Source organism: Notothenia coriiceps, unplaced genomic scaffold (genome assembly GCF_000735185.1).
Source record: "Notothenia coriiceps isolate Sejong01 unplaced genomic scaffold, NC01 NC01_scaffold00026613, whole genome shotgun sequence".
Taxonomy (NCBI): Eukaryota; Metazoa; Chordata; class Actinopteri; order Perciformes; family Nototheniidae; genus Notothenia; species Notothenia coriiceps.
The window spans coordinates 627733-636890 of NW_011359314.1; positions in this window are offsets into that span (position 1 = coordinate 627733).

The window sequence follows — 9158 nt, forward strand, 5'->3', positions numbered from 1 at the left end:
CACACACACACACACACACACACACACACACACACAGAGAAAATCAGGATACACTGCGACAAATTATAAAAACATTCAGAGTGTTTCTCCAACTTGTATTAAATGAATGTTCTCCCTTTGAATTTGTTTTAATGTCAAGTACCTGCCGACGACAGAAAACACTTAAAAAAATAAAGCCTAAATAATTCACTGAGATTGACTTAATTTCCTTATAATTGAAGAATTTAAAGTAAGTGCTACATTTCAAATGAATATAATCCATTTCATTTGTGACAAAACATTTTTTTGTCCTGACATTTAGAAAGCATCTTAGCAGCATTGAATTGCATCTTTATAATAAGTTCAGCCTACATTTGTAAGAAACACGAGCTTCTATTCCTCCGTGTTTATATCCGTAATGCTGCAAAGTTTCAACCATAAATCAAATGTTATTCCACCTCCAAACAGTCTTGTGAAACTTCCATTGTTGTAGTAAATGCATTGAAAATAGGAATACTGAATAACAAATGAGGTTAATCAAACCTCATGGATCTTAACATGGTATTATTATTTTTATTATTATTCTTGTGTTTTGTATTAAAGGGAAGGAACAAACAACTAGTCTGCTTCGCATCGATTTAAAGGTCAGGTGTCTCGAGTATAAAGCAAATGTGTTTTGTGTCAACGTTTTTAAGACAAAATGAGCAATAATCACACTTTGGAAAAAGGGTTTATTTCTTAATGTCTTGAGAAGCTTAATCCATAGGGACTTGGTTTCAAGATAGAATTCCTAAACATTTGACAGTGTCTTTGCAACCAAAGGGAAACTACCATAATATTTTAATTCAAATGTTGCTGGATCCACATAGGGGCATGGACGTGCATACAAAAACAGACAATACAGAAATATCTTATCTTAAAGGTAGGGTAGGTAAGAACGGAGAAACCAGCTCGAGTGCGTTAGAATTTGAAATTACACAACCAAAAAAAATCTGCCCCTTCCTTCAGACTTCCTCACAGAGCCCCTCCTCCAACACACACGAACGCGCACATGACCAATGAGGGCACGAGATAAGTTTGTGCACAGATGGAAGGCTGACAGGCAGGTAGGCCATCCAGTTACTTTAGCCGGGCCGGCTCAGATGATTGGTCGTGCTTTTTACAGAACCACGGCTTCCACAGATGATATTTATTTATGTATTTATTGTCAAAGCATTTAAGATATTCATTGCTATCGGGATGTTAAGAGCATTCCATGGAATATAACAAAGTGTTTCTGAAGTGAATTACCTACCCCACCTTTAAGGAACCAAAGCAGCTCCTAATGTGTCACAAAGTGAGTGTTTACAGTATGTAGGACACTCAATGCTCATTGTAAGAAGCTGACTGGGAAACTGTATAGGAACTCAAACTTTTTGTCATTTCTAAATGAATAAATCATGATGTTTTCGGGCTCTAAGGCTCCTGAGTGCCCTTTAAACACAATCACTCGCCTTTTATTGGCCGTGAGCCTCACCTCCTCTCGCCTCTTTTACCTTTTCTCTCCGTTTGTTTGTCCCCTGAAGACTCAGCAGCTGCTCTCCATTTGTTGCCGACAGCCAATCAGTGTGCTCTTTAACTCGGGGTGTCAGAGGCTTGGCTAAGAGAGAGGGATGGAAACGAGAGGGAGAGGTTGTGAATGGGTCTGCAGGGTTTGACGTCAGACTCTTTGCTCTTGTCGATAATGTGTGTGTGTGTGTGTGTGTGTGTGTGTGTGTGTGTGTGTGTGTGTGTGTGTGTGTGTGTGTGTGTGTGTGTGGGAATAGGTGTGATGCATCACTTTTTGGTCTTTTGTGAAATGTGAGATGTGGCACCAGTCTCTCCGAGGCATTTACAGCACACACATAAACAAATTATTTCTCCACCACATTCGTCACCGTTCCCTGAAATGACGAAAACACTGAAATCACCCATTTTTTTTTTTTTACAAACCTCCACTAAAAAACGTTTATTAGCTGTTGTTTTTGTGAGAGAGACAACAGACGTCAGGGTGCTAATAAGTACTTCATTCAACAACAACAACAAGAAGAGGAGAGGAGAGGTTTTAAAGTGCTCGTCTCTCCACAGGAGGAGCATGAGTCACCTGTGAGCAGAATACAGCACACACAATCAGACCACTTTGCCTGTTAATGAAAATCACAATGAAACGGGAGGCATCGTTAGCACGTAAAGGGAAATCAAAACAGGAGGGCGTGTCAGTGTATGATTACAGACAACTATAATGGTGAATAACACATCATGTTAAATGTTTTAATCACCAATCCTTTAAGAATGAGACCTCAAAGACATCGGGAACTAAGTCATATAAATACACTGTTTAGTAGAAATCAGGAAAAACATCATTCTTATTTTCTGAAACACACACATGAGGAGAGGCTTTCAAGACAACACCTGGTTTAACTTTCATTCATTCTGCACCTTATTAGGAAATACATCTTCATTTGTAATATTATCTTTGTGTTACATCAACTTGAGAGGTACATTTCAAATACTGCACCTCTCGTAAACACCAAGAAATCCACAATAATTAATAATCATTGTTTGAGCTATCTTTTTGATTGATGTTATTGAATAGTTAAACTTTTATTTTCTCGCTGTTTTTGTTTATAGTAAATGTACTATTAGCATACTTGTCAACCCTCCCGATTTTCGCGGGAGACTCCCGATTTCATTGCCCTCTCCCGGTTTCCTCCCGGGGTCATATTTCTCCCGATTTCTGACAAAATCAGATTTACTCAGGACTGTTTCCACTCGGACTTTAAGCTACACCATTGTTTGGTTTCCATGGTAGCGCGTCTCTTTAGCAGCGCACGCAACTGAAAGTCTGAGAGGGTGAGGAATATAAAGTCACAGAAAACAGAACAAGAATCGACAACTCGACCCTCTGCTCACTCCTTTCCTGAAAATACAGGTCCAGCCCACACATATGCTCCATCAAGGATGGTGCTACAGGCCGCAAGGCAGTGCACTTACAACTACAATAAGCATGTTAATGTTAATCTAATACAGCTCCGGCGATCCACTAGCTAAAACAGCAGTCAGGCAGAGGTGGTTTTGGAAATGCTCCTGATTTCTGAGGTCTCAAGGTTGGCAAGTATGCGATTGAACTTTGCTCCACCGCATGTTGAGTTGGAGCAATCTGCGTTCATACAGGAAGCAAAACACTTGAGCAGTGGAACAACATGATTTAAACTAATAATCTATCAAGTTACCTGGTAAGTAGCCCTTTATGTTCAGCTTAATTTACAACAGCTGCTTATATGCAGTGTAACACAAGCTGCAGTCAGTAGCTACTTTTTTGAAGCTACTGTAGCATGCATAGCATACTGATTAGCTAGCTGTTTGTGTCCTCCTGTATCCTTTGCTTCACAGTTGCAGTCAAAGTTCATTATTTGTAATACAGTATGTATATATATTTTTTCTTGTTAAAATTAGCGTTACATTTGATAAAAACGAATTTAAAATAAATATGAACAGCAACTGACAATGCTCGGCATGTTCAGTTTTTGCAAACAAGCCTTTGTTTTTGTTTCTCAACATTAAAATGTTCTCCTTTTAAGGATGATTCGGTGGAAAGAATAAAAGAGGTTGCTATCCGGTGCTTGGTGGTGTGTCTTCGTGTAAAGGAGGATTTCTTCAAGGAAAACTTAAATAAGTAAAGACGATGCTTAAATCATACTGTAACTTGTGTTAACCTGAAACACAATGCAATGTTTTCAAATCTGATTGCACCAAAAACACTGAAATGTATTTTCTATTCTACTTATTCCAGGATGGTGAAGTGGAAGTTAGCAATGAGGTGCTGAAGATTGTCTTGACCAGGGCTGCGGATGCAAGAATAGTGATTGAAGGAACATAAGTCATTCAGATCTCGGATGCGACAAGAGCCTGTGCGATGCTAATGGGGCTAATATACGCACTTAACCTAAACTACCCAAAAGAGATGTTAAAAACATTGGAAGCAGGTTCATGCCTTTATTTACATTTTTGTATTTACATTTATTTCATATTTGAGAGCATTTGTTATAAAAAGGTTGTTGTGTAACGCACATTTTAAAATAAACTGTTAACAAGTGGAACTTAAATGTGTATGTTATTTTTGACTCAAAGAAATTAGTTTCTAATACTCAAACAAATTAAGGTAACAATTTGCATGGACATTTTTGAGTAGTATGGACTTAAATAAATACATTACAATAGCTTAAATTAAACAAAATGCAACTTAATATCACTCCATCTTTTTGATTAAAATTAAGTTGGTTCAACTTAATTTAGTTTTTAAAGGTTAAAGAAAATTATGTTTGTAGTAATGAAATAATTGAGTTAATCAGATTATAAATGGGCACTCGGATTAATTTAATAATCGATTAAATTGGAAATACTTAAAAAGATCAACGCAAATTGTTACCTCAATTTATTTAAGTAGAGCCGGCGTATTTTTTTTAGAGTATACTTGTTCACATGTATACTGTAGGTGTGAGGTTAAGATAGGCGTCTCCAACAAGCTAACCTTTTACGTCTCAATAATCTTTAATAAGGAGATTAAACTGGATTTGTTTACACCCTTTCCCTCGTTGCTCTCCCTCTGGGACTGGGGTTCTCTTCCTGGTGGACTCATCCTGCGTCTCAGCTTGCATTGTAGGTGTGACAGGAGGTTGTTTATTCCCCCAGTGCGTCAGTTATAGTTTCATTATCCATCAGGTTGTTGCTCACAATCCCCCCCCCCCCCTTCTGTTTGTGGTATTAAACGATTAGCGATCAATGAGGCCCTGCTGTTTGTATCGGGAGTCATCTACCCGGGGTGTCTGAAGGGCCGCCCTGACACGTGCTGTCTTATGGTCCACATTGTGTTTACAAGTCTGATTTAAATGTCAGGTAGTTTTATTCCCATTTTTTTATATGCTAGCTTTTTCCTATCCTGTGATGGCTAACAGTTGATTTACTTTGGTGTAACAAGGTTAGATGAGGACATGGAAGGACGTTTACACACACTGTTTTGAGCAAATCAATGCCTAATGAGTGAACCCAAATCACTCCAATCATTTGTGTTTAAAAAGCTCATTAGGGTACAATAAATGCTTTCTTATAGTGTAAAAAACATTCAATCAGATAAATGATGAATGGAGAAATAGGGTTTATTATTAGGGAAGCCATTTTAATATACATTTTATATTACACACACATTAGCACACACATTTCAAAAATGCACATAACAAAGTCATGATATATACTAGGGGAAAATGTTGACATGTATTTAAAGTAAAGTACAAATAAAATCATTACAGTACTGTGCAAGTTATCAAAAAGTAGCATGGTTTGATTTTCCAATTCAAAGTTGTTGTTTTTTGCCTAGTCATACGAGTGTGATTAAACACTTAGGGGAAATGAACACTCCAATCTCTAAATGTTCTGATCCAGCTAATATAAAATACCACAAACCAAGATATTTGCATGTTGGCAAATTAATAAAAAATTCTATATGGGTACCGCTGCTGATTCAAGTTAAAATACTGAAACACCGTAACACTAATGTCGCTGATTTAAGTCATTGTATGATGACAGCATTTACACATCTAGAATTCATACATCGTGCTGTTGTTCTCCATTGCACTCCTTTGTTTACTAACGTAACATTATGAGATCATTATGTAACTCCAACAAATTGTGTGTAGCCTCTGAATTAGCAACGAGCGAAAAATGTTAACAGATGACTGCACCGAAATTCACTCGCAAAACCTTATTATTAATCTTTGCTGCACATCCAACCCATCGTTTCACATCGTGAGGTGACACAGAATCGAGGGGTACCCTTCATTATCACTCAATTATACGAACTCTCGGAGATAATAACAAGAACAGACATCAAAACATATGGTGCTAGGTAGCTAAAAACGCTAACATGGCTCACCTGTGTCGTAGTCTGGTCAAAAGTGGTCTTTATGGCATTAAAACGATAAAAACGCCGCTGAAGTTAATCCATAGGTTAATCAAATGTGTCTGTGTCACTTTGAATGATTTCTGATAATCCATGAGAAATAAACCTGCTTTTCGGTTTCCAGATGTCAGAGCTAGAGTTATAGCTCTAGCTTCACTCTCATGCAAAACTGCGTCCGTGAAGCCCTCACCTTTTTGTTTTACCATGTGTGTGAGTGGCGAGATTCCCCTTCGATTCTATTGGCTCTAACGGTCAGAAAGAGATGTCAATCACCAAAATCGACCAATGGGTTCCAGAGAAACGGTAAAACCCCCATTTCCACCCAAATCACCTCAGAGGTGGAGTTTTTTTGCTAAACCTCTCTAAAAAGGTCAAATGTCACGTGTTTTGCATCAACCTTGATACAGGGTACTTATTATATGTTGTACTTTGGATTCCTAAAGCTTTTAGTCTACCTTACCATCATTCAAGAGTAGTTTTCACTATAAGTAGAAAACTATTTTTGGACGGACACTATAATTTACATTTTTTTACGATGTTCAATCTGAATTTTCTTTAAAATAAAAAAATCTATATTGATTCTGACTCTTCGACATCCAACCCACAAGTTTATCATTACTTTGAGAAAAAAGATTATTAATTTAACCCTTTTAGAAGGGAAGATATGGTCATTTGTTCTGGGAATGTCATTTTCAAGCCTGAGACCTGAAAAACAGGCTCAGGGCTAAATTGGTTAAAGCGTTACTTTATTATTCTTGGATAAGGTTTGGGAACCCTGGTGTTTATATATGGTCATAACCAAGATGACACACTAACAAAAATAAAAAAGGTTAACCTCCCATTCCTTCCAAAAGTCCAATAATGCCCATTCCTCATGGTAATATCCAACATGAGCACATTTTGCTATGGTACAACAAAATGCCAAACACTTTCAAAGCCAATGTTCAGCTGCAAGCATACCTGTCACAGTCAATGACACATAAACAACAAAAGCAGTGGTTATATTTATTAACTTGTTGCTTTGGGAGGGAATATGTCGAGAAACAAATTGACAAGTGAAACATGCAGAGCATTTCAGTGCAGTTTCATATAAGGAAACAATCTCCCATGATGCCGTCTGCTCCACGTCGATGAGTCACTCATATATTAAACAGGTGACTCTCTTAACCAGGGGAACGGATCTCAGACAATTATTATTCAAAGGGAAAAATATTATGGGTTTTCTATTGTTTTACCGCTTGATGGGCTTTTTTAGCTATTTGTTTGCCAGAAATGGATATAACTGCAAAACAAAGTTATTGTGGCTGATATGTATGTATGATCCAACACTGGTGATGTTATTTCAGTGATTATAGGCAGCATAGCCCCCCAATTAATGATACATTTTGAGGAGGGTAGGGAATATTTTTCAAAGCAGATGATGAATGCATCATATTGCTCACTAAATGATTGATTCTTGATTCTACCTTTATTAATAAAGGCATTGTAAGTTCAATAACTATACTGTTCAGCTCCAAATAAAAGGCTGACAAAGTATAAAAATAACTGATTCATGGCTCATCTCCCAGAACTATATTTCAATGCTCTATTCACAGTATAAAACCTTTTCTGTCAACCACCTGGATTAACTACTGATAATATGACACAAAGACAACACCTGGGTGACTACCCTCTTTACTCTCAGGCTATTCTGGTAAGGTAGTTAGAGAATACTTTAAGTGCTGTTGCTTCTTCTGACATCCATCTCTTAGTTGTCATTGACATCACAGGTAGGAACCATGATTATATTACCATGGGGAGCGTGTCGTCAACAAGCTGGATGCAGTTTTACTGACGGTCCAGTTTCAGCGTAGAGTTTCATCATATCCATCATCCGATAGCCAGCAGATCAAACCCATCCGGGCTATTACCATCATTCATGCTTCATTAAAACATTTCCGGTCGTTGAAAATACAACAATGTGTTTGACGTTTCATACACAACATTAAAACATCTATAAACCACCATAGGGATCCAGATTCAATTTGTGGATACACTGCACGGAACAAGCAAGGCGCTTCGGGAGTTGTGAGGGATCCTACATTTGTTTATGGCAAGCGGCAAATTCTTGGTCTGAAAATAAATCCAACAATGATTAAAGTTTCCTTAACCATTCACTCTGTCTCATGGCCAGCAGGGGGCGACTCCAATAGTTAAAAAAACAAACCAGTCCAAATTGTAAAGAAGTCTACGACAAAATGACCCTACATTTCATTTCATTTTCAATCTCAGTAAACATTCTCCTGACAAGTCTATGTTCTCAATCACTAGTTTAAATGATCCGTCAATACAGCATGTTATTCATTTTGTAAAATTTGGTCGAATTTAGAGTAAAATGTATGATAAAGTGGGGACATTGGTGTTGTCCAGTTTAGGTATTTTCCTTTTTTTTCGACTTAGAACTTTCAACCCTTCACTGTGGGTTTTTTGGTTAATTAGAAATATAATTGTGACATTTTGGTCACCTTAAAATGTCTTGTTCAGTGGTACTTTGCTCTACCCTCTCTACTTCCCAAAAAAACATTGGCATCTGAGCATTGGAATACTAGGGGACAATGTAACCCTCAACACCCAGCATCGGTGTGCTCAGTCTTTGCAAATACATCACTAATATAACATTATAACTTTATAGCCTTCATTGGCAGCACAACACAATGCTGCTGAACTACGAGAGACTAACTGCCAGATTTGTTATGTTCTTCATTTTGATTTGATTCATAATAACGCCCTTTTTAACCAAATCAACAGACGTGCAATGTGTTAGCTGTGTTTGAACAACTTCCTATGATTTATTTGTTATATCTTCCCATACATAGTATGACGGTCCTGCATTAGGTCTTTTACAAAATAATACATTCCCCAAAAACACATGGCAATATGAATGAAACAATTAAATTAATCATTACAAGGTACCAAAAAGTAGAACAAATTCCACTAGAGAATGCAATTCCTGAAGAAATTGCTAGTGGGAATGCTTTATGCTGAAAAGCTGACGCTAAACTGCTATCGTGAAAGAAGAAAGTGAAGAATTTAGATTGAAATGATACATGAACACTGGGGGCTTGAATGTGTGATGAGAGAAGAAAAGAAAGTAAAAAGGCTTGGAAAAGCAGCAGAATATTTGAACTGCAAACTTTTGAACTAACTTGATAGCATTTTGAAAGCT